This window comes from Haemaphysalis longicornis, unplaced genomic scaffold (genome assembly GCF_048455015.1).
Source record: "Haemaphysalis longicornis isolate Haplotype H1 unplaced genomic scaffold, Haemaphysalis longicornis Haplotype H1 scaffold_1, whole genome shotgun sequence".
NCBI lineage: Eukaryota > Metazoa > Arthropoda > Arachnida > Ixodida > Ixodidae > Haemaphysalis > Haemaphysalis longicornis.
The window spans coordinates 335,464,147-335,488,796 of NW_027526203.1; the positions used below are offsets into that span (position 1 = coordinate 335,464,147).

The following is a 24,650-nucleotide window of genomic DNA, read 5'->3' on the forward strand; positions in this document are numbered from 1 at the left end:
GCGAGAACTTTACAGAAAAGCTTCAAGGTCTCTTGAATCGACTTTTAAAGATATCCCAGCGGTTTTACAGCTATGGCTTCTGTGGAGGCCGTTTTATGGGGCAGTAAACTGGGAGCGTGGACTGAACTCGTTGCGCTAAATCGCGTAAACTGGAGGGCAAACTTTCTTTCGGCTTGGATAAGAGATGAGAGAAAGCAGCAAGCCTGACCTGGTTCAACGCGTAATGCGAAACCGAAAACTAACCAAATAAAAATAAATGAGAGCCCTCCGGTTACGCAAACCACCGCTGGAAGAAAAAAAAAACCGTTGCAGAGTCCATTACGACGTTTGTGTACAGTATGCGAGGCATCGTGTATGAACACTCGCAACGTCGCCTACAAGGAGCGGCCAGATTTTGTAGGCACCGTTGATTCTCATCCAGCGCCTTCATTGCGTGTCGGCGGCTATCAGGGACTGCAAGACGCCGTTTAGCCTGGAGTAGCTCCTTATCTCTTCGTGATGGTCACTAGGGCGGCCCCATGTCATCTGACACTGCGAGTAGGTCAAGATCGACTTTTATAAACGGTTTACGACACGATCATTGACGTCAGAACGACTGCAGCGCGGCACTTCTGAAGTCGGCTTTAAGAGGTCTTGCTTCACAGCTTTCGTGCCACGCAGGAAAGAAAGCTTTGGGGAAGCCTGAAGCCATGGTCCGAATTTGGAGAAGTGTGGCGGAAGTGGCGCGGATTTTCGCACCCTCAGGAGGCCAGTAGCAATGACATCGTAGCAACAGCGTCGAAAGGGTGGCCCAGCCAGCCCTTACGTCACGGCGCAGCCCAAACGGTATCCTAAGGTGACAGGCACACACGCAGCAGACGGTAAGAGAGGCGACTTAAGGCGCAAGAGGCAGCGCGTCTGCGCGAAATGCAACAAAAAGAAAGGAAGGCCTCTTTATATGGGGCTCCCGGCATCACGCCTAGCGTAGTCAGCCTGCAGGAAAGAAGGTGTAGGAGGATGCGTGATGTGGCAGTATTGAGGCCTACTCATGAAAACTATAAACTAACGCAATGTACGCCCCAGACACGTGACAAGCAAGCGGTAGTTTATTGCGCCGCACGTGGTCTCCCACCAGCCCTGCAGGCCGCACTGTGCGCGTGCGTCTGTTCATTGTCTCTCCGCCGTGAATAACCGTTTTGTCGTCAGAAAGCAAGCGCACTCAGGATGAATCGCTTCGAGGACGGCCACTCTTCCTCCGTACATGAGCGCATAAGCGGCCCGGTCGGTGAATACTTATGACTCTAGATGCTTTGAATATCTTTGACTGATTAATTGTAGGTTTTAACGCGGCGACGCAACCCAGGCAATGAGGCGTGCCGTAGTGCAGGGCTCCGGATTAATTCTGACCACCTGGGCATCTTTAGCGTGCGCCGAAATCTCGAACACGCAGGCGTTCTTGCTTTCCGCCTCCATCAGAAAAGCGGCCGCCACCGCCGGGAATCGAACCCGCGTCCTCGTGCTCAGCAGCACGGCGCCTTAGCCACTGAACCACCTCGGTGGGCTGCCTTGAATACCTAGTGAATTATACGCACCGTCTTGTTTAACTTCACTAGTTGAGTTATTCTCTTGCCCCGCACACGTGCAAGAAGTAATGTAAGAAAATAATCATTTGTTATTTTATATAATAAAACAATAGTTTTATTATATAATACAATAAAAATAAAAGATTATTTTCTTACGTTACTAGTGTTTACGCACTTGTACACGTGCTGTATCTTGCCTATGCCATATCAACGTCATTTTGTCCCGCTTTTCAATTCAAGGCCCGGAATCGTTCTCTCCTCTGGCGCCGGCGAAAGACGAGCATCTGCAGACGGCGCCCCTCGTCACTGGTGATCGGCAGAATTAAAGATCAATTTTCTCGGATCCCGAGGCCTTAACGGTGATATAACCCTGTCACTGATGACAGGCAGGGCTAACGATCAATTTTCTTCGTGGAAACTCTATTGCGGTGACAGTTTAGGAGCACAAAAAAACAGGAGCATGCTCCTGAAAAATCTACTCTTTTACACGACAGGAAATAGGCTTTTCCCGCACATCTGGTTTCGAGCGCGCGTAAATTGCTTTCCGTGAGCTGGTGTCTCGTGAGGTGGCCCCCTGTCCCTGCGCGTCTGCCGACAGCAGGGTGTCGAACCGGAACCGGAACCGAACCAAAAACCGGAACCGAACCCGAATTTTCGCCCGGAACCGGAACTGAACCGGAACCGTATTTTTTCCGCCATTTTGGAACTGAACCCGAACCGGAACGAATCGAAGGAACCGTTCCGAACCGGTTCCGGGGCCTCAAAAATGCGATTTCTAGTTTTCCATTTCGGTACCCAACCTTGCGTCTGAAGATATTTTGCCACTCGCCAGACAGAACCATGAAATATTTTGCGTAGTCTGCAGTTCCCAAGGCCCATCATGTTCTCTTCTAATTACCGTAATTACCCGATTCTAACGCGCACTTTTTTTCCGGAAAAATAGGTCGAAAAATCGCATGCGCGTTAGAATCGGATACGAAACCGAAACTGCCGAAGCAGCGGAAATTTTTTCCCACCCATCGCCATCGCCATATCAAGATGGCGCCAAAGCTACTTTTAGCAACGATTTTTCGGACGCAGGAAGCATAGGCGCCTAAGCTTTTCTATCGGGGTTCACACAAATCGTCAAATCGTTCCACTTGCGCGCTTGATAACAGCAATGGCAGAAGCGGCTCTCACGCGTTTAAAACGAGCGGTCGGCTGAAGCGTGCGCCTCTGGAGAAGCTCGCGGGATGGGCGTGCGAGGCGTGGGCCACGATCCCATCGACCATGGTTGAACGTTCGTTCAGAAGTCGCGAACGCGCTTGACGGCACCGAGGACAAGATGTTGTGGTCAGCGGAGAGCGGCGAGGAGTGAGACGAGTGAGATTACTTCGGAAAATAAATCGCCCGTTTCTTTCGCATTCGTTTTCTTGCTCACAAAGTTCCGTGCTCATTACAATCGGAGGTGCAAGTTTTTTAGTTTTTTTTTTTTGCCAGGAAAATCGGGTGCGCGTTAGAATCGGGTAATTACGGTATTGCCCTCAATTTAATGTAAAGTTGTCCGTATATACAATCACTTTGCGTTAGGTACTGCCCGTCTCTCCCAATTATCTTTTACATTTAGCATAACTTAAGTTATAACGCATATTGCGAGGCAACATATCATGGAATATTCTTCATGGTTTCTATCTACATGGTGTTTAAAATCGTGTAAAGTTTTCAATGTGTTGTTAATTCGCAGGCATACCTGTCCGCTTGTGAAGGCCTTCAGGGACACCGTCAACAATAAATCCATATCTTCTACTTATTCTAGTTTGAATGGGCAGTTATATACAAACAGCACTGAGACACCAACACTCGCAGTTCTCAAAATTAACGTCACTTTTTCTTGTATACAGAGCCGTTGTGTCCTTTGGTTACTGCTCTAAGAGAACATGAGATATAAAGAAATGGGGAATCCTAATTTCCACTTTTAAAGTATATTTGATAGCATTTTCATGTTATCTTGAACCTGCTCAACCTTAAACTTACGAGGCGGATGGATTGAAGTCGATTAGTGTGGGTTAGCGGGTAGACTGGTGTGAATTAGGTGAGTGAATGAGCTAATGTGAATTAGTGGGACTGGTGTGTTGATTAATTTGGAATAAAGGAATTAGCGGGTCAGTTAAGGCGGATTCGACGGTCGGACCAAACATGATATCTTTGGGGTCCTTGGCATTTAGAAATTTTGCAGCGTTCTCCTTCTCGACAAATCAGGAAATTTTGTCACGCACAAAGCATCCGCAAAGTTATGTGACGACGCCTGAATGCTATGAAAGTCTTTCTTTATGCCCGTATTGCGCTATTAGGTTTTTGCTATATTAACATTGACATCTCGGACTAAAGTTACTAACTAATTTCTTAATGCATATTTTATATTCATTAAATGGTTTTCGAAACGTGTGTATATATGAGGGGAGACAGTTGGAAAGAAACTAAACTGCAAGAAAAAAAGGGAGGGACGATCTACTGGTTTGATACAAAGACGCCCGATAGCATTCTTTAATACCTTCTCTTTGTGTTACCGTTCTTCAGCCTCCCACACGTGTAGCATCTCAACCCCCGAACACAGCCCCCTCTAAGCTGAGGAAGCGGCGATAGCACGTGCGCTTAGCCAAAGCGGCGCCAAAACTCTCATAACAGACTCTTAGCAGACATGGCCCAACTTTGCCAACGGTTGATTGCATGTTACAACACTTCCGATGATAAATTAGAGACCACCAACGTGACCAGTCACGACTGTATGAGCACCAGCTCATACTGGCATCCCCGGCAAACAAGATCACCAACCTCGTGGGTCGAGATTTGACTCGCTTAGTCAGCGCTGATGAAGCCCGGCCCGAGTGCATGCATCCTGCAGTCATAGACCAGGAAGTTACTCAGCACTATGGCCTCTTCCATAGAACGTATTCCTCCCAGCAGAAATTGGTACCGATTAACCAGGAAAGATTACTCCGCACCCTGTGGGCATACACCTTCCCACACAACACCAGACTTCACCTCTTTGACGGGACACAACTCTCTCCATTTTGTTGCTTCTGTGGAGAGCCTGGGAACATCATACACATAGTAGGCGGCTGCGACAAGTGTGCCGTAGATCCATCCAACCTCCACGTTTTCATAGAGAATTGGGAGACAGCCATGGCCAGCTCCGGCCTGGAAGATCAGTTTCTCTTGATGGAAACGGCTGTCGATTCAGCCCCCTCGAATGAGGTCGCCTCTCTGAAACTTTGCCTCGATTGAATTAAACTTCATTCTCTCTCTCTCTCTTTCTCTACAAGTGATCATTACTGTTGCTTGTGACTTCACTTGGCTATCATCTTTCCTAGAGCCCAATTGCTGTCACCAGTCGCTGAAGGGCCATTAGCAAGTTCCTATCTCCGGTGCTTCCCTATCCAATGCCGTCCTATACACGCCGTCCAATGAGTCTTTGTATCCATTCTTTCTTTCTAACAGTTCTGTTAGCAGATAAAAGAGGAGCAGAAGGAAATTTCTCTAAATGCCACCTCCCACGCTTGGCAGTCTGCGCCACATACTCGTCACACTACCATAGAAAACATTTTGCAGGTACAGTTAAAGGAGCTCTTCAACAGTTTAGATAAACTCGCCGCGGTGGCTCAGTGGCTAAGGCGTTGCTGCTGAGCACACAGACGCGATTTAGATTCCCGGCCGCGGCGGCCACTTTTCTGATGGAAGCGAAAAGCGAAAACGTTCGCGTGTCCGAAATTTCGACGCACGTAAAGAGGTCAAAATTATTCCGGAGCCCTTCATTATGGCGCGCCTCGCCGTCGGTGTTGCGTGGGCGCGTTAAACCCAACAATAAATAAATAAATAAATAAATAAATAAATAAATAAATAAATAAATAAATAAATAAATAAATAAATAAATAAATAAATAAATAAATAAATAAATAAATAAATAAATAAATAAATAAATAAATAAATAAATAAAAAAGCAGTAAATAAATAAATCAACACTTTCCATAAACGCTTTCACTCTTCTTCGCATCTGGAAGCACTGTGAAAACTATAGCTATTGCCAGCACAGAGCAACAGTGCGTGATTTGCTCGTCGCTGCGGACACACCTTCCGTTTCTGCTTCGCTTTTGTGGCTTTTTTTTAAGTGGCTATCAAATGCGCTCTATTCTGCAACTTAAGGAAAGCCGGCAAACAGCCGCTACACCACTGTAATGACGTCATTCAGCGGTCGAAGAATGCGAAGACCGGGAAGGAGAGAAAAATATTTTGAGCAAGTTTCTAAGTTATCTGACGAGGAGGTAGCAGTAATTTTTGGCTGAGGCACATTGCGACCCCATAATCTAATGTGTTGGTTGGCTACTCTCTGCAAGCACTCAAGATTTAGAAAAAAGTTGAAAAAAGAGTTGCAGGGTCGCATTAGTTTGGCGAAGACAAAATATTTGGACAAAGAAACCTTCATTATGACTGTTTTTATGCCGACTTTATAAGGAAACGAAAAACGAGCAAAAAAAAAATTAACAGAAAAATCACGCCTGCTTTTTTTCTTCGAACCCGTTTGAACCCGTTTGAACCGGTTCGAACCGGTTCGAACCGGAACGGAATGGTGCTCTGGAACTGAACCCGAACCGAACCCGAAAGGCTTGAACCCGAACCCGAACCGAACCCGAAAAAATTCCGGTTCGACACCCTGGCCGACAGGCACCGAGAAGATGCGTCCGTGCGGAGAAAAGGGGTGGATGTACACTCCTTTAGGAAGTGGCGCTATCGGTAACAACAACAAAAAAAAAGGTAACGTTAACCTGTTATCGCAGACAACTAGTGATTTCGATGTTGGGACATGGTGGCTAAACAGCGCAGCTTTTAACTAATACACACCGAGAAGAAACCAAACAGCGCTCGTCTTGTTCGTTTTCCTATTGTGTATTTGTTAAAAGCTGCGCTCTTTAGCCACCATGAATGATCACCAACTCGCCCATTTGTCGAGCGTTCTGCTAATGTTGGGATACCAGCAAAGTGTTTATTCTTTAACTAACCAATCACTGTAAACACATATGTAGATCCATGGCATGGGTGCCTACGCAGGATGGGACAGCCTGCTGGGCGAGCCAGCCAGCCAGCGAACTGCACGATGGATGCAGGATGTGCAGCCATCAGTTCACCTCACACTATGTCACAGATTCTGGGAGTACATGGCAGGCAAAAATAGTGCCTGCGTTTTTCTAGCCACCCCTTTCCATCGGGGCGATTGCCCGTGCAAGCCGGGTGAACTTCCCAATCGTTGTAGTCCCACACAAGGGCCGAGCGCCAGGCCGGGGAGTCGCTTGTACCTATTTTACCGGGAGGTGCCCGGCGCCACTAAGGCACACGAATGTACATGGTGCCTTCCACAGCCACGGTGGACGCTCAACTCGCAACCGCCTGTGGCAAGACATGCCGCCAGACTCTTTCACCCCCCGCCATGGCGCAACGTGGTATGATGGTCGGGGGCCCCGCCAGATGAACAAGGGTCAGGGGCTCCTTGCAAGGGTAAAGGCAGCTTTCCAGGCGTGTATTCCCCTTTCAAGGGTATTCCCCTTTCAAGGGTCCGCACTCGACCAGGACGCCTGTACCAATTAAAGAAACCGGTGGGCGCCCGGTGGTACCAGGATTCGAACCCTGTACCTGCCACATACGAGGATAGCGCTGTACCTCTGCGGTAGGTAATCGCAGCCATCGCTGCGGTTACCTATACTTGCCGTTTACATTAAATTAAATACTTCTTCATTCAAAAGGCCTCTATTTCCTAATGCTGGAGAGGGTTGCGGACAGCCTCAGAGGTGGCTGGTAAGCACCACTGACAGATGTCCGTATTATTTCATAATTGAACGCAAATATCCGGTTTTTCCGCCCCCCCCCCCCCACCCCCAAAATAGGCCCACAAGGCCCTTCTAGCTCCCACACTTCTGTGGAAGGAAACGGCCAACAATACTGCTTTCTCTTGCGAATGTTCTAGGAAATTACAACACCATACGGAATAAAAAACGAATGTGGCGATACCAGCTGTTTTGACAAGGCTTGACGGCGAGAGAATGAATGGCGTCACAAGGTTTTCGGCAGAGCCTTTGCCACGCTGCCTGCAACTTTCCGGAGAGACGTACACTTTCTCCCTTAATATGTATTGGCCATCTTTCGGCCTGTGTACAGGGAATTCTCGAGGGAACTGTACCCTTTGTTCTTCAAGCACTTGCCCTATAGAATCATTCACGCATTCCGGACGTGACAACTACGTTCAAGCGCCTTGACGACCTTCAATTCCTGCGCTTGCAGTCACGCATGCGGGGAGGTCGGTTGTCCAAGGCCTTCGACTTTCGGGCGATGATTCGCTTGATTCTCCGCGAGGAATTTTATGGGCACAGCTCACAGAAACTTCCAGTCACCCACCACCACCCACTCAGTAGTACAGTGCTTGCCGCAGTCCTACAAGAGAGCTTTGTTTTGGCCTGCGTTCCCTTATTAGGAAACAGCTTGCCTCAGTTACTTGAGAGCCTCCAGATTAGCCTCATCACTGCTGCGCGTCTATACCTCTGCTCCCGTACCTCAACACGTCGACCCCGCTGTGTCACACGGAGGCTTTCTGCCCTCATGTGGCCCCCGTTCCAGCGGTCTCTTCACCTCCCAATCTTACTCCGCCTGGCGCCCTTCGCGGCCCATGTGTTAGTAATGGGGTCTCCGGGGCCATATTTGTCGTTTGGGTCGAATATGCCAGCTATACGACAGGTAAAGCTCCACCATATAGTCACGTCCTGATACCAAGCTGCACCGTGCTTGACAGCACCTTTTGACAGCACCTTGACAACAGCCCCCTCAGTGAGGAGGAAATTTTTTAAAGATTTCCCTTTACGAAAAGCACTTCCAGATTTAAGAAACACTCTTATCTTAATGGCCGGTGCAGACATTCTGTAGGTGGGGGCGGGGTAATTAACGTAAATACAACAGAACTGCATTTTTGCAGAGAAATAATAAAAAAAACTCGAGAACAAAATAGCACGGGAATTCAAGGAAAATACCAGAACCATACCAGGCATATATTGCATTTAAAGAGAAATTAGGTAGAAAAGCGACCAATGACATGCGATATGTTTTAGACAAACAAGAACCGATAGTGCTACACTTGGAATGAAAAAATTACGGGAAGAAAAGAAGTTTCAAATTCCTTGGAGCCGTAAACAAGGTTCGAAGCGCTGCTTCAAAAGAAGACGCGTCCATTACTGTTGCTCCTCTTTAAGAGAGAAAAAAAATCAATTTGTTAATTGCTAATAGAAGACGCGAGTTCCGGTACTTTTGTGTTCGGGCGAAGATTTGATTAACTTTGTAAGCGTGGTCGACGCGAGCAGACGCTTAAAGTACCGGAATAACTTTGGGCGCGGATGCCGATCGATTATTTTAGAGCGCCTGGGAAAAAAAAGATAACCTCGAAAATTAATTGTGTATGGCGAGAGCGAAGAGATTGAATGCATACTTCAAGGTGGGCACGCTTTGGATGCGCGTGTACGAGGACGTCATAAATCGATCGGCTTTGTTTTAGACTGATTCTATCATTAAAATGTTTGCTTGCGTTTTGGCTTACGAATTGCTCGCTCAGTCGAAGTATGAATCCATTTTTAGTGTTCTGCCACTCTTCATAATCATTACCTCAGGCTATACCTTTATGTACTCTTTTTTAATGAGGGTCACGGCCGTACTTAAGGTTTAATGAGGGTCACGACCGTACATGTACGGCATCGGCAAATACTTTCAAAATGGTCAATGTCGTACATGTACGGCATTGCTTATATCTTTAAAAAGCGGGCCTTTTTCGCCAACTTCTCTTGCTTGGCATGTGCTGCCACACTTCGGAAATGCGTCAATTTTTTGGGGGGCGGTGGCTCTTCTTTTTATTATTTTTTTATGATTCAGTGGCACGCCAGCTATCGCTTGCGCATCCGCTAACGAGGGGGCGCGCTGGGTATCGCCCACGGGGCGCCCGGGCGCCTCTCGCTTCTTGCGCCTGCCACAGACCAAGGTCGCCTGCAAAACTGAGGAGGCTCTTTTCTCCTTTTTTTTTGTACAGTAATCCCGCGTTATAACGAAATCGCTTCACTCGAAATATCGCTTTATTCGAAATTTCTTCTGGTTCCAACCCAAACACATGCATTTTGCACCGCATTACTCAAAGCGCACGAATAGCGTCACCCGCTTAGAGCGAAGAGGCGAGCGGGGGCATCTCCGAGTGGCGGCGACCGAGCGGCGAGTCAGGCTGTCAACATGTCGGGTCAATGCAAGCCGGTGTTTTCCCGGCGATTTTCTCGAACCTGTCATCCTCAATTCGCGCCATCCGACTTTAGACAAACGGTCAAAATGCGTAGTAGGGTCATTGAATTTTGTTCCTAGACATTGTTCAATGGCGTGGACGCGACGGAGCGCGTACAACGGCACTCGAACCGTAGAAGTCACAACATCGTCGACAATGGGGCGCCGAAAAACGTTTGTTTTGCCATAGTCACGGCTGCACACCTCGGAAAAAAATTGTCCATTGATCACGCAAAGTCCCTAGTGCAAAACTGGTCTCTTTTCATGATTTCACTCTGACCTAGAATAAGCGGGTAGTCGTTTTTTGAGCTCACAAACACAACCTCAGACTCAAGCCACGGCATTTGCGGCCTTTCCCAGAACGAAAATCTCGTTGCTTTCCGTGACCCCCGCGTGCCCCTATAAATGTTGCCCCTGCCTTCCCTCCTCATTCGCTCTCCAGTCTGCGAGGCGTTCGGACGCCAGTGACATCTCTTCACGGCGCCCAATCACGGCGACCACAGCCTCGTTCAAGCAGTTGTCAAATTGGAGCAGGAGTTGCTCGCATGCGGCAAGAACTTAAAACAGCCAAAGCTCGCTGCCTTTTTTGCACTCGAATTAAAGTTTTGCTTCTCTGAATACCTTATGTTTTTATTCCTCACAGTTTTGGCGCAATTAATGATCAACTGCTTTAGTTTTCCTTGACTGCACGCTTATATCGAAATACCGCTTATAACGAAATTTTTCGCCATCCCGCTCACTTCGTTATAACGAGGGATTACGTATTTTGTGGGCGGTGCACCGTCTATCGCTCCCGCATCTGGCCGCGCGCGCCCGCACGCGCGTAGCGGATGGTTTTGGTATCGTCCTCCAGGCGCTTCCCTCGTTTTGCGCCTGCCAAACTGATGTCTATCTGATTCTAATTCACTCAAAAGGTGCCGGCTGTCGTTTTTATTTAGAATTTTCTGGTGTTAACTACAATTATGTACCACATATATGTACTACATTATGTACCACATATATGTTTGTTATATGTATATATGTATTTTATATGTACCACATTATGTACCACATATATGTGGTACTATATTATGTACCACATTATGTACCAAATATATGTGGTACTATATTATGTACCACATATATGTACCACAAACCCCATATATGTAACAACACAAACGATTTTTTGGTCACTTTATGGTCCCCCTAAAAAAATGCGATAATTTTTTCTTGAAATAGATTCATCCGAAGAATTTAAATCAGCAATGAAAAAAATTGACCCTGGGGGGTCACATTTGGCGAAAAAGTTCGACCCTCAAAGGGTTTCAAGGACGTTTGACGTCACAAGTAAGCCATGGGTCATTCTTCCAAGAGCATATAACTGTTTTGGGCACGAAGATGCTTCTATAACCTTTAGCTTGTCTCAAAACCATACACGTTTCATCAATCGAACAGTCCTGAAATTAGCCACGGGTTTGGCAGTTAAAATTTCTAGCATATGGTTTGTTTGTGTGACTTCTCCGCGCCATGCATAGCTAAACATTTGTTGTTTTTTTGCGTTTTTATTTTGATAACGCTTGGTAGTGATAGCGAGCAATGAATTGCTGGGCAACCAGGCAATGTAAGGAATGCCAGGTTGATTTGTTGTGATGGTATCCAATGAGTGATCGTCCTAGGAAGGTTCACGCATTATATTTGGATAACCTAATGGTAATCAATACAGTGTGAAAGAAACTGAGACATTCGAGAGATTATTTTGCGCATTGACGGAATATGTTGACCAGTCTATTACAAGCTAGTTGAAATCATAACTTGTGAATAGTAAGTTACTTGGAAGTTTGCTTATTATGGCTATTGTGTCGTTTAAAACGTCGACAAAATCCCGGTGACTATAGAGAGCGCACTCACTCAGACCATTTCTATAGGTGCGCCTATAAGCGGTGGGGGACATTCGAATTCCGCCCCGTGAGAGCGCCTTGTGTCCACGCAGAAAAGTGCAAAGGTCGAAGAAACCGTAACATATTTACTTGTTATTTCAAGGGAAAGCCATGCTTCTGTGCAATATTGATATCTGCTGAATACGTGTGACTAATACCTTGAATGAAATTGGTCTTCGGGAAAATACACCCGAAGTTTGCTGGAAGCGACGAGAGTAAGTCTATTTTTTAGGTGCGGAGCACCTTAGGACCGCACAATGTCCGTCTGCGTCCGTGCGCACAGCATTTACACTCGCAAAAAATCACACAGGCACCGGCAGGATTCGAGCCTGTGTCTGGCAGACCAGCCAGAGTTAGTGTCAGTCGTCTTACCCATTGGGCTACGACCGTGAGTTAGTGCCCCAGAGTCAAACGGCTTACCTTACTCCCTCGCCTGTAACGGTGCGGAGTACCTTAGAACCTCCCAATGTCCGTCCGCGTCCATCCGTGCGCACACCACCGTCAAGAGAAAACCAAGCGAAATCCGATTTGAGCAGTGAGTTGCAGCTTCATTTAGGGAATTACTATCAAGGTGCAACTCACGGCTCAAATCGAGTGACGGTCGGGGCAAATCGCATGTCACTCTTAGCGCAACGTGGATGTCATTTCGAGTCCCCGTACTCCGCACACTCGCCATCATCCACGGAGTGGAGATACTGCCATTTTTTTAACTGCCAGAGTAATTTGCAGACAGGATAACGTTTTTCAGAAACATGAACAATGCAGCCGGCGGTTGAAACATAACGGAATATGCGAGTTGCATGTGAAGCTTATTAAAAAGTGAACAATAGTTCTCTGCGTCTTTTCCTTTTTTCGTCCTTCCGTAATTGCACAGCTGCTTACAGGAAGCTGAAAGGTCCAGGGAAATAGCTTCTTCAAGCCAGACCTTGGGTGATTCGAAGGTTTGTAATTTAGGACAGACGCAGAGCCACGCAGTTTGGGTTTTAAGTCAAAACATTCGCAGTAACTGGCCAGTGGAAGTCAGGTAGACTGCGACTTGGTTTACATTTTTTTTGTGACCTGACTTAACTAGATGTTTAGGACGCCTAGAGAAAAATATCTCAACAATACGTTCCAAATCTCCGTAGTCTTCATGTTCGACCTACTCAAAGCATTTGATGAAAAATGTTTCTGCACATTCGGTTATTCATATCGCTAACAATATCTATGAGTTTTTCATTGGCCTTAGTAATGTCAATATTAACTTCTTGAATTGAGTATGCAGTGGCATTGATGTCCAACATACAGTGAGGCAGATTGTTCCTACTTTCTGTGATAGCACTAACATGAGGGTCGATGCTCCTGGTGTGCTGCTTGATTTCTGACAAAACCGCTTTAGTCTCTTCGTGGCCCTCATTGAGAAGCACGGTCACACCGTCTCTTTCCGTTTTCTTTCCGGCTGAGCGCTCAGTCGCCGGCATGACCATGGCGTTTTGAAACGTTTGGCCTAATTGATCTAAGCCTTCCACTGCGATATTGCTCTTCTCGTGCTAGCTGCTAGCGCTAACGAGGCAACTCCGAAGCCTGAAGGAGGGTTCCGTATGCTTTTGCTCCCACTATCGGGTGCTTAACAAAATGACTCGCAAATTATCCGTATTACTGATGCCCTTTACACTTTCCAAGCTGTGGAATGCTTTTCTTGCCTCGACCTTCGTTCTGGATATTGGCTGGTTATGCACATTATGGGAGGCAGGCTCAGTCAGCATATTGGACACGCACGACGCGGACAAAGAAAAAGCTCCTCTTTCTACGCGCGTTGGTCTTTACGAATTCAACGTGATGACATCCGGACTGGGCAACGTTTGGGCTATATTACTGACACCGCAACTTAGTGGTCATGAATTCCTGTTGTTATTTCGAGGACATTGTTGTTGTTTTTTTCTCTGCTTTCGATGACCATCCACGGAGCTAAGATGAACTCCTACCGTCCCTTGCCAATGCCGGACTTGACCTATATACGAAAAAATGCCGATTCCAGAGCGAATCCATCACGCTGCTCGGACGTGTTGTGAGCAAAGACGGAATTCGCCCTAGCGCCGACAAAATCAATCCTGTACGCAACTTTTCCCGACCAGCCTGCCAAAAACACCTCCGCAGAGTTCTTGGTTTAGCTTCCTATTTCCGGTGTTTCATTCGCAACTTCACTCTACTTGCATCGCTTCTCCACAAACTCCTTGCATCCGGTGCCTCATACATATGTAAGATTGAGCGGCAGCGTTCCAAAAGCTCAAAGCTGTGCTATCCAAAATTTTGACGAAACGGCAGCCGCTATCCTACAGACACATGCCAGAGCAGAGGGCATGGCCTCGGTGCCGTGCTGTTGCAGCGCAACAGCTCCTTGCTGACAATCAGTCTCAGTCAATCAGATTACTTACTCAAAAAAATGGAACTTTAAGCATGGAACGCGATATCGCTATCTTACTCGACGATGAGAAAGACTTGCTCGGCCCAGGTATGCGGCAGTGCATACCGCGAGGGATGAAAACTTTCCGCTCCTGCTCGCATGCCACCCTTTGGGGCAACGCCTTAAGATCCCGGACGTTGTCGCGGGCGCCGCAACGTGGCGCTATGGGATTTATCGCTAACGCTGATTTTCTACTCTCTGTCAACGCCGTCGACGGCGCCGTTTTTCTGCGACACTGGGACCTTAGCGATACGCGATAAAACATATTGATTGATTGTGGGGTTTAACGCACCGACGCTACACAGGCGATGAGGCGCGCCGTAGCGGAGTGCTCCGGATTAATTTTGACCACCTGGGGATCTTTAACGTGCGCCGAAATCTCGAACACACGGCGTTTTCGCTTTTCGCCTCCATCAGAAAAGCGGCCGCCGCAGCCTGGAATCGAACCCGCGTCCTTGGACTCAGCAGCACAACGCCATAGCCACTGAGCCACCGCGGCGGAGCGCGTTAAAACGTAAAATAAATGATGGGTTTACCGCTAGATTCGGCTTTTTGAAGAGTATGGTTTCACTGTACCGCACAAGCACGGAAAGGAGCATGATATGGAAACTTCAACAAGGTAAAAATTTGGGCTGGTTGGTTGTCTTTGCTATTGTTTCAAATGAAAGCCCTTTCCTGTTGCATGTGTCAGCAGAAATTCATCCATCTCCTGTAGTCCAAGTAAGCTTACCCATGGCAATTTTTGGCAACGTAAAATTCTACCGGCTTGAAGATCATGCGCCCGCTTTCTCGAACAAACTGCTCGAAGTCTGAGTTGTAAGCTCACTTCTGGTTCGTCGTCCTGCACACGTATACAACGAGCATTCCAGCGGCTGGTCACCAGCCCCGCTACATCTCACGCCGGCTTGGTCATCGTCGACGGCGGGGATCGGCGACACGGACTCAATAATCACTGCTTTATGACCTCCCGGCATAAGTACGCCACGAGTACCATCAACTGCACCAATGACACGCACCAAGCACGCACTTGAAAATAACCTCTCGCCAGTTGAAAATACCCGCTCGGTAGAATTTACAGCAGAATTTTGATACCGCACATGCTAGTAAAAGCAAAACATGGTCTCTGCAAAACGCGTGATCACAGAAAAAACCGAAACAGCCAAACAACGTAACCTGGCAACCACCCATTTCGGAAGGAGTGAAGAAAATCTGCGCAGTTTCTAATTGAAAACGCGGTTTTATTTAACTTTCAGGGGCGGAGTCATGCAGATTATTAACGTTTTCCTGTAATGTATAATTTTATCGCCGCTGCAGCTGCACAGTGAATACCCAATTGTTGTTTCTCAGCTAGTGAGCTTTATTTTATGGAGAATGTTGTTCCGTCGTTTTGTTGTCGCCTTTTCCTAGCCGCTACGCCGGCAGCCCTGGTGCAGTGACCTCTCCATACGGCAGACGACATCCCCTTTCCTCCAGCACCACGCGCTCCTTCCGAAGGCACTATGAGGATGCAAGGAGACCGCGCTCGCTCGCGCCGCTGGCTGCGGCGAAAGAGGCCCCGTCGTGTGAATGGCCGACTAAGTCATCGTAAGTCTGTGAGCTACGCTGCTCAGTGCTAGGTACAGGCCAGTTCGCAGACTTAGCGCAATCTCATCGAAAGCCTCATTCGCTGTCTTATAAGTTTCTAGAAGGCGTCTAGTAACCTAGGGAAGTCTAGATCTGAAGTAATCTCGTAACGAGATTAGACTGACAACTAGTTCGGTCTACTTGGGCTTCGAGAAAGCCGGCCCAGGGTCCACTCCAATGGACGGGACGTTACTGTGGAAACCTAATCGATCCACTTCAAAGTTTGGCAAGGCCATCTCACAACTTCTCGCGTTTCGTCTTTTGAATGGTGTTCCCACACCGTTGCAATTACACCCCCACCCGTGACATGTGGGCTCCTTTCCTTTGCCGTCCTCTCAAAGAAGAGATTGTGAATGTTTTCTACGACAACCCTACGGCAGGCAATTAGGCTTTGACGAGTCCTACGAATCCATCAAAAGTAATGTCATCTGGCCTGACTTTTCCGCCAGTGTCTCCAAATACATCGCTTCCTGTGCACCCTGCTGGCACCGTAACGGCTAACGTAACCAGACGTAACCGCCTGCTGGGATGCCGCACACGCTGCCTTCTACGTGAGCCCCATTCGAAGTCAACAGTGCGACTTGTATGCTCCCGTGTCTGTTGCCCCGTCCGCTAATCACGGTGGCTTGTACAGCTGATGACCACGTGAGCCGCCACGCCGAAGCCACCCTTCTTCGATTTGGTTGTGCTCTAGAAGCCGCCGATTTTTTCTGCACTCCATATTTTTGCGCCACGAAGCACCACGCGCTTTTCTGAGTGAGCGTGAGAAGGCACTTCTGTCGGCAACACGTAGGGAAATTCTTCGTGCCGCCGAGGCCCTATCATCCCCAAGCGCATAGATCGACGCTTCCAGCGAACACTTTCTGACATTCTTTCGACGTACATCCCACCAGATCGCAACTGGGGCACTGCTCTTCCTGTGGGAAACTGCGCTTACAATTCCGCAGTTGAGCGAAGTACTGGGTTTCCGCCCTATATATGCTATTATTTTCTTTGGTTGTCCACCCACCTTCGTCATTGATTTATCTTTCTTTGTAGCAATTATGACTCCGCAGTGACTGTTCCCGAACAGTTCTTCTTCAGCGTCCCGCTGTTCTGATGGAGGCGAAAAGCAAAAATGCCCGTGTGTTCGAGATTTCGGCGCACGCTAAATATTCCCAGGTGGTGGAAATTAATCCGGAGCCCTCCAGTACGGCACGCCTCATCGCCTGTGTAGCGTCAGCGCATTAAACTTCATAATCAATCAATCTCTTGAGCGTCGCTTCGTGGAATAGATGTTATTTTGTAGACGTTTCATTTGCACAGTGTGACAAAGTAGGCGCTAAAATAAGCCCCGAAAACATTAAAATTAAGGATCTTTAACCATTGAGCCGTAACCGCACGCCCGTAACATCACCCTGCAGTCTGCAGATCAGTAATGACACCGCGAAGGTTTAGTTTGGGAAAGTACGTAAGCAGGTACTTTTTGAACACACTTTTATTCCTCCAGTTCGGATACGACTTTCATGGAAAATCCATAAGTAATGCTTAAAAAATGATGTAACCACGCATTGTGCAAAACCGGCCACAGCTGTATATGGCTGATCCAGCGGAAATGCCAGCAGGTATTCGCTGCAGGCAATCGTCCCGCCATGATAACACATGGGTGATTCCCGTGGGATTTGAGGGTAATGACTTGGCGGCCGCTTGCGTAACCTAAGGGACACTAGGATTTCGTTAATATAGCTTGCTTCATTGCGTGAATGGGATATAAATCCTCGAAGGTGTTCTGAGAAACGAGCACTGTAATCGTGGCGCAGGTGTATGTTTCTAGCTTCTGAAGCAGTGCAGCCAGCTTCAGCTGTGACACGAGGCTGCGGCTGGTGGAACGTTTGATGAGGGCAGCAGTCTTAATCAGAACCCTGAAATGACAAATACGGCCACATTTCAATGCTCTTCTTCCATAAAATTTATTCTCTAGCTCTCCGATTTGCTGTACCATGGTTTCAATTCACAAAATCCACATGTTTTCAATTCGAAAAATTACATCGAGAAGCTTCACTAGACCTCTCCCTACATCGCAGATTTGGTTTAGACTTTCGGCAGATAGGACGAGGTCAACCCTGTTTGAATGAATTCTTGAATATTGCAAAGCAGCTGGAATTTGATGTCGTTACAGTTTCCGCCTTACGACTATTGCGATCGACGAAAACTGGCTTTACAGAACGTTTTAAGAGCTAATTCGTGCTCACTAAACTTAAGTCGTATAGGGCTGTCTCAATCTAGCTACGGCCTCCAGGAATTTCGGCATTCTGTTTCCTGAGGTGACTGCACCAAAAACAAGCAAATGACCAGTTTTTATAAATATTTTCATGATGAGTAAGTCCCACAGCATCTTCTATTCGCAGTTAACAGGTAGCGCCTATGCTTGAATAGGAATGCTTGATGCTAACTTCTATACCCTTTTGAGGCCAAGACTTTGTTCTATAAATTAGCGAGACTCATAACATTACTTGCGACAATGCTTCTGCTGTCTCTCCCCTCATACATGCCTTTAGGAAAAGCTTCTGTCGTCTTGATGATAATCCCAGTTATATTAACACGTAAATGTTTAGTTCTAGTCTTGTATCTGCCATGATTATAACTGATTCGCCTGTATATATTTTTTTCGCGTTTTGTTGGGAATGGTGAAAATTAGTTACCTGTAATTTTTCGTTGTGTTATAGTACCACGCGCGCATCGCTTAACCGGAGCTTAAAGGGTTTTGCAGGGGCCTCAGTTTTCGTTCCATCAGGTACATTTCCACTTCGCTGGGGCGACGGAAACGGTGGAAGTAGGCGACAGGCCATCGAGCGGCCCTTTCCTGTGAGAAAATAGCCGCTCAATGGCGAGCGAAACATGCCCTCAACAACATGTCAGCAGTTGCGCCGAGTGGTTTCATGCGCGATGTGCGATTGCTGGTTCCGACATTTCGCCTACAAAAAGATTCCAGGGGCCCGGGTATGGCGCCGACCTTTTACCCACTTCGTTCTCTCTACTTCCTCATTTTACAGCGTGCGAGAAAAAGAGCGAGCTACCGTCCTGGCAGGATAGCTTGACAACACAATTTTGGAAACCGCTCAAAGAAAACGAAAATAAACTGCCAGAAAGAGGAAAACTGGCGAGTACATTGACACCTCATTTTTGAAGAAAAAAAAATGACCGCCCACGTTTCGGGATTTCCTGTGCTGAAGGTTTGCAGCAAGGCGTATGTGTCGCTGTCAGTAGAATTGGCGACGCTCCCTTTCACGTCTCGTCGTCGGTGCCTTCGCTTTCACCTCGTTACCTTGCCACCCACAGTGCTCGTCACAGCGTTTTGATGGAACACGCGACAGTGTGGCCCGATATGATGGGAAATGGGGTCCCGTGCGAGGTTGCCATCCCATTGGGTTCGTTGGTGAATCAAAGGAAGCTTCCCCCGAGCACCTATCTCCGGGGATAGGTGCAAGCAGATTTTTTTTTTTTTTTCCTAGACGATCTTAACAGCTCTCACGAAACGTCGTCACACCGAATGTCAATCCTACTCGAACTATTCTTGTCATCATCGCCGTCCAGTCGCCTTTAAAATACACAATTATGCCAGAATTTACAAGGCTCGTATTCACTATAAGGCCGAAATGCTTAGCGCTCATAAAAGGGCGCTTACAGAAATGAACGTCTGATGACTTGAAAAACCTGGTGTGAAAAGCAAGTCATAACTGCGAATTGCAAATACTGACTGCTGCCGCAATTGCTTTTTCCGCAATTCACATGGAATATTCCTTACCTTCCAGCGCGTTCCAAAATAAACAAAAATATGAATGAGGTCCGAAACCAGGTGGTACAAAACATTCCTGTCCAACCACTGCTCTCGAAGAAAAACAGCAGTCTCAAATGAACAGTACGCCTGTTGCATGTTTTAATACGGACAGATAATTAATGAGAATCTAGCATCTTTACGCTTCTCACCTAAGACTTTTTGTGTTTACGTGGAACATTTAACGTCCACCCTAAGAAAGAAATTGGGGTCGCCTAAGCTTTGCCTTAGAGCGCGGATATTATTTGCAGCGTTCCTGGCGCAGGTGCACAGCAGCGCATAAATCACACGTGTAGCTAGAGCAAGCGCGCACTACCGAACACCCTGGCTCTGACGTCATCGCACCCCCCGCGGCGCCCGCGAGCGGTGAAAACTTTCCGCTCCGCCTCGGCCGCCATCTGCTGTGCCAACGCCTTACGATCCTGGGGGTTGCAGTGGGTGCCACAAGGTGCCACTGCGGGATTTTTGCTCGCGCAGATTTTCTGTTCAAGGTCAACGCCGCCGATGGCGCCGGCTTTTGCGCGAAACTGGGCTCTTAACGCTACGCGTTAAAGGGCGCACGAAGGAGAAACTCACTTTTCGTCCTTCAAGCCACGCAGTTCGTCCCTCGAAACAATCGGTTCGTTCCTCAGTCGGACGGGAGCCGGGGGAGGATAGCCGTTGCTCCTCCAGCATCCGCTTTCTCCCTCAGTCTCTACGACGACAAATGTGGCGTGCTCAGTGATCCCGAACAAACACCAGTCAGCTGCATCAACCACTCGCAACCTGCTATCCGCGATGTTTTTATTTGCGGAAACTAGCTTCCACATGATTAAAAGTAGCGAATATTGTGCGTAAATATTTCACTGGAAGCTCCTGTACGCGCCTACGGCCAAGCACTACATAAACACTACCCAGAAGCCGAACCTCTGCAACACGACGCCAGTTAGCACTTGAGCACTCAGATCGGTTAAGGACTGACTGCTGAAGTTTTTTCTAGCTATGCTTCAGGAGCCCTGTCCGCACAAAAGCAGATATCCTCGAATTCAAAAATATTTAATTCTTTGCGCAGTCAGTTTTCACTACTCGTATTCGATTCCCAATCCCACATTTGATAATCGCAGATCTCGACATTTCGGGCCATTTGTGCTGCAGGCCATGCATTGGGTTCCGTTTTTGCTGGTTCTCGAACCTTACCCTTCCAAGGTTACGCGCCAAGTAAAAATTGAACTATTCAAATAAGACACTGTCTCCACACAGTATGCACGGCATCAGCTACCCTCCCTAAAAAGGACCGGGTTCAACAACTGACCTTACTGAAATCCCACTGTCACCGCATAATTCTCCGTTTCGTCGCCGCTTTAAGTTCGAACATTTGCAGTAGAATTTCTCAACGTTTTTTAATAGCTCCAACGCACCTATCGGGGTCGCCTTGACAGCTTTAAATAAGAGCCGTTATGGTTTTTACAAGCATGTTCGCTTGACGGGGTCTGTAACGACTTAAGTATCGGCAGCGGTCAAGAAATATCAGCAGACTTCGCGAAGTAACACTGAAGGACGGCGCGGAGTTCCCGAAACGAACTTCCTGCGGGACACGAAACACTCTATACTAAGACTTAGGGGCTCCATGAATTTAAGCAACGGATAGCGCTATGGACCAATTGTACAAGAAAATGCGGTGGGTGTCCCCAAAGTATCGAGAGGGAATTGCAACTAGGTCCGAAGAACGGAGTGACCGCGCTTGCCGTGTTTCAATTACCTCTATGGTTTGAGTAATCCTTTATTTTAGATGCAGAGCATCTGATTCACTCGCCTTGTCCCTCCGGCGTCGTCGTCGTTGTTGTCGGCGTTGTCCACCCCTCCCCCATTCTCCTCGCCGCGCCAGCTGCGCTCTCCGCCTTTCACCCCCTCTCCTCTCCGTTAGCGAACACTCTCTCGCGAGGGGCATTGGATTGGATTCGATTGGATTGGATTGGATTGGCTTGGCTTGGCTTGGCTTGGCTTGGCTTGGATTTGGATTGGATTAAAGTGGATTGTGTTGCGTCATAGCCGCGGCACGTTGCGTCATAGCCGCGGCAGACGCGCTGGGGCCGGCGCATGTGCAGTACTCTCTCTTCCGCGGTTTCCTCTCCTTCGGGCGCGCTGCGCATATAACCGGTGTGCCGTTCTCCGGCGAAGCAACATCCACGCTTGGCTCAAACACCTAGAGTCCACGCCGCTTTACAAGTACGCCAACGTCGTCATCGACTGGGACAGGCTTACGCAGTCCCCTCAACGTTATGCGCGCTATAAAACGCGGTCCCTTCTCCGCTCCGCCTATGCGTCGCATCTACACAGCGGTTCCCGCGAGGGGAGGTGGGAGTTTTTACATGTGATCATGCCTTGTCGAACCCCGCAAGTCTTTGGCGTCCGATATTTAGCTTCGCTATTGTAGGTTCACTTCTATGAAGCCGAAGGCAGCTCGTGGTGACCGTATGTCAGCGGATACACGGTCACAACCACGGTGATAGGGGCAAAAAAAATGTAATAGCGCTTCCAACCTGTCCTACCCACCACCAGCTCCAGTCAACTTCAGGCAGCACCCACCGCGGTGTCTCTGGAGCTACGGCATTGCGCTCCTGAGCCCGAGGCTGCGGTTCGATCCTGTCTTGGTTGCTTTCCCGGTGGAGGCAAAAGTCGAAAATGCCGGTATGTCGAGATTTCGGCGCACGTTAAGGATCCGCAGGTGGTCAAAATTAATTCGGAGCCCTCCACTCCGGCACGCTATGAGGCGCGCCATAACTACAGTTTCGGCGCGTTGACCACCCAAATGACTTCAGGCCGAGCCTAAACTCACATTATAGATTAAAAACGATTTTATTGCCCTTAGAAATTCACGTTGCGTTCCTTTGCAAAAGTCAAACCACAAGTACCTTCCTTTAAATACTTTCCGAGATTCACTTGTGCAAACAAATGCAGAGATACGCGGAGACAACACCGTGCAGAATGAAAGGCGCAGGAGAAGCAGCGAGAGCTATCTCTTATGAATTTGTAAGTTTCGGAAACCCTTTCCACCTTAGCAATGATGCTGCAATAGTCGGTGACCTGCCTGCTCTAGAAAAGGGATTGTGTTTCTTTGCGTTCTGAAAAAGAGCTCTCGCTCTGACGTCGCTACATATTGCGTCGCGGCGGGACGCCAGAAATGTTCCGTGGGCTTCGAAATTGCATTGAATCGTTGGCAATGTCTCAATCCATAAAGGACGTTCCCTTTCTTAGTGAAGGTCGGCGTCAACTGGACTGCCGGGATGAAACAAACTACTGCAGGATGAAACAAACAACTGCAAGCAATACCAATCATAATCACTTATATGAAACGTGACAAATTAACAATCCCTCACTGCGAGTGATCTTAACACAAGTGAGCCGATATATACTTTGCATCTTTTCACCTAACTTCGGAGCAGTCAAATTATTTTTTTCGGAACCTTTGGACACCGGTCTCTGTCATATTGTCACGCAGCCAAAGACGGCACAGTTGTCTTCAAGGAAAACAAGTTTATTGGAGCGAACTTGTGCTCCCCTAACAATTCAAAGAATACACATGCGGCGAAGCAGCAGTCAACAAAGTGACGTGCGTTGGCGAGTGTCGGGGAATCGAATGCCGCGGCGTCTGCTTTGCAGGCTTTTATCTTTCGGCGCAAGTGTTTCTCGAACCGTCGATTTACGTCCAGAACATTGTACAACAAAGAAGATTATTTCAGGCCAGTGACGTTAGGGCGAAACGCTCTCCTTATCCGAATGAGATAACCCGTGTGGCATAAAAATAAAGGATGGAACATGCACTTCCCTTGGGACACTGATAACACAGCCGGGCGCAGCCGGGCAGCAAAAACAAACCATAAATAAACAAACCCAATGCATGGTTCGCGGCAGTATGTTTAATCTAAGTCGATGAAGATCATTAGGCTCCTGATCTTGTTCTTGGAACTTTAGGTAACTTCACTCTGGCAGTCTGAAGATTGTATCTGGGAAAGAGGAAATGTAAGCTGCTGCAGGCCGATGATGAAATCTTTTTTTATTCTTGTGCCTATGATCTTATCAAAAGGCTTCATGGTATGTAAAATGAGTTTTGCTTTCTGCATTGGTGCAAACCTTCCTGGACGACAGCTGGCTCCTCGTATGCAGGCATAACTATACTTTCGGTTCAGGCAGTTGACATCCCGTGGTTTCTGTAAACCTTGGTTTCTTGTTCACCCTTTCATATTTTCACCGCATCTGCAGTACGTTCCCCCGGAAGAGTGCTGTCTGAGTGTGTCATTGGGACATCCATCGTCAATGTATGCCTTTGTTCGTTGCTCACTTTAACAGGGTCCACAAAGCAAGCCAAAACTTGGCTGAGTAATTACAGCATAAGTCAGTCTAACTTTTCAGTTGAATAATCCGTCTTTAGACCGTACAGGAGTTACACAGAAAAAATAAGAGATGGTGGCGTCTTGATAGCCTGCACGTCATTCCGCAGGAGGGACTTTGAGAGTTACCCGGAAAGCGTTTGGATCCAGTTACCAATGGCTGATGGTATAAACTGCCTAGTTGGCTGGTATTACTTTCCACCAAACTATGACGCTAGTGCATTTGTGAATTCTTTTGTGCCCTCGAAAACATGGTTGATTCCTCGAAATAGAAAGTGCGCAGTTTCGGCGATTTCAAAGTTCCAAAGCTTAACTGGTATCTTGGTCTAATTCAAAGCGATTGTGCCTATGCATGGCAGAAGGCAGAATGCCTGTTTGAGTTGATCAGTTTTAATTGATTTTACCAACTAAATACGTCTACAGATGTCGCTGGCAACGTTTGAGATTTATTAATAGTAAATGTTCGAATTTTCGAAGTGACTTTGGCAAGTGGTACGCTTCTGACAGTTGACAAGTTCCGCCCGCCGTTTTACCATTACTCTTATCTGTCCTCCATATTGCAAGATGTGCGGCCTGTACCAAGCTAGGTTCAAGTAT

General features: G+C 47.6%; 1 long non-coding RNA gene across 1 annotated transcript in view; it reads left to right on the forward strand.

Moving 5' to 3' along the window:
* LOC144170508 (uncharacterized) overlaps positions 1 to 24,650 on the forward strand; it is a 511,986-nt gene that overhangs the window by 338,715 nt on the left and 148,621 nt on the right. The gene's annotated exons all lie outside the window — the stretch shown is intronic.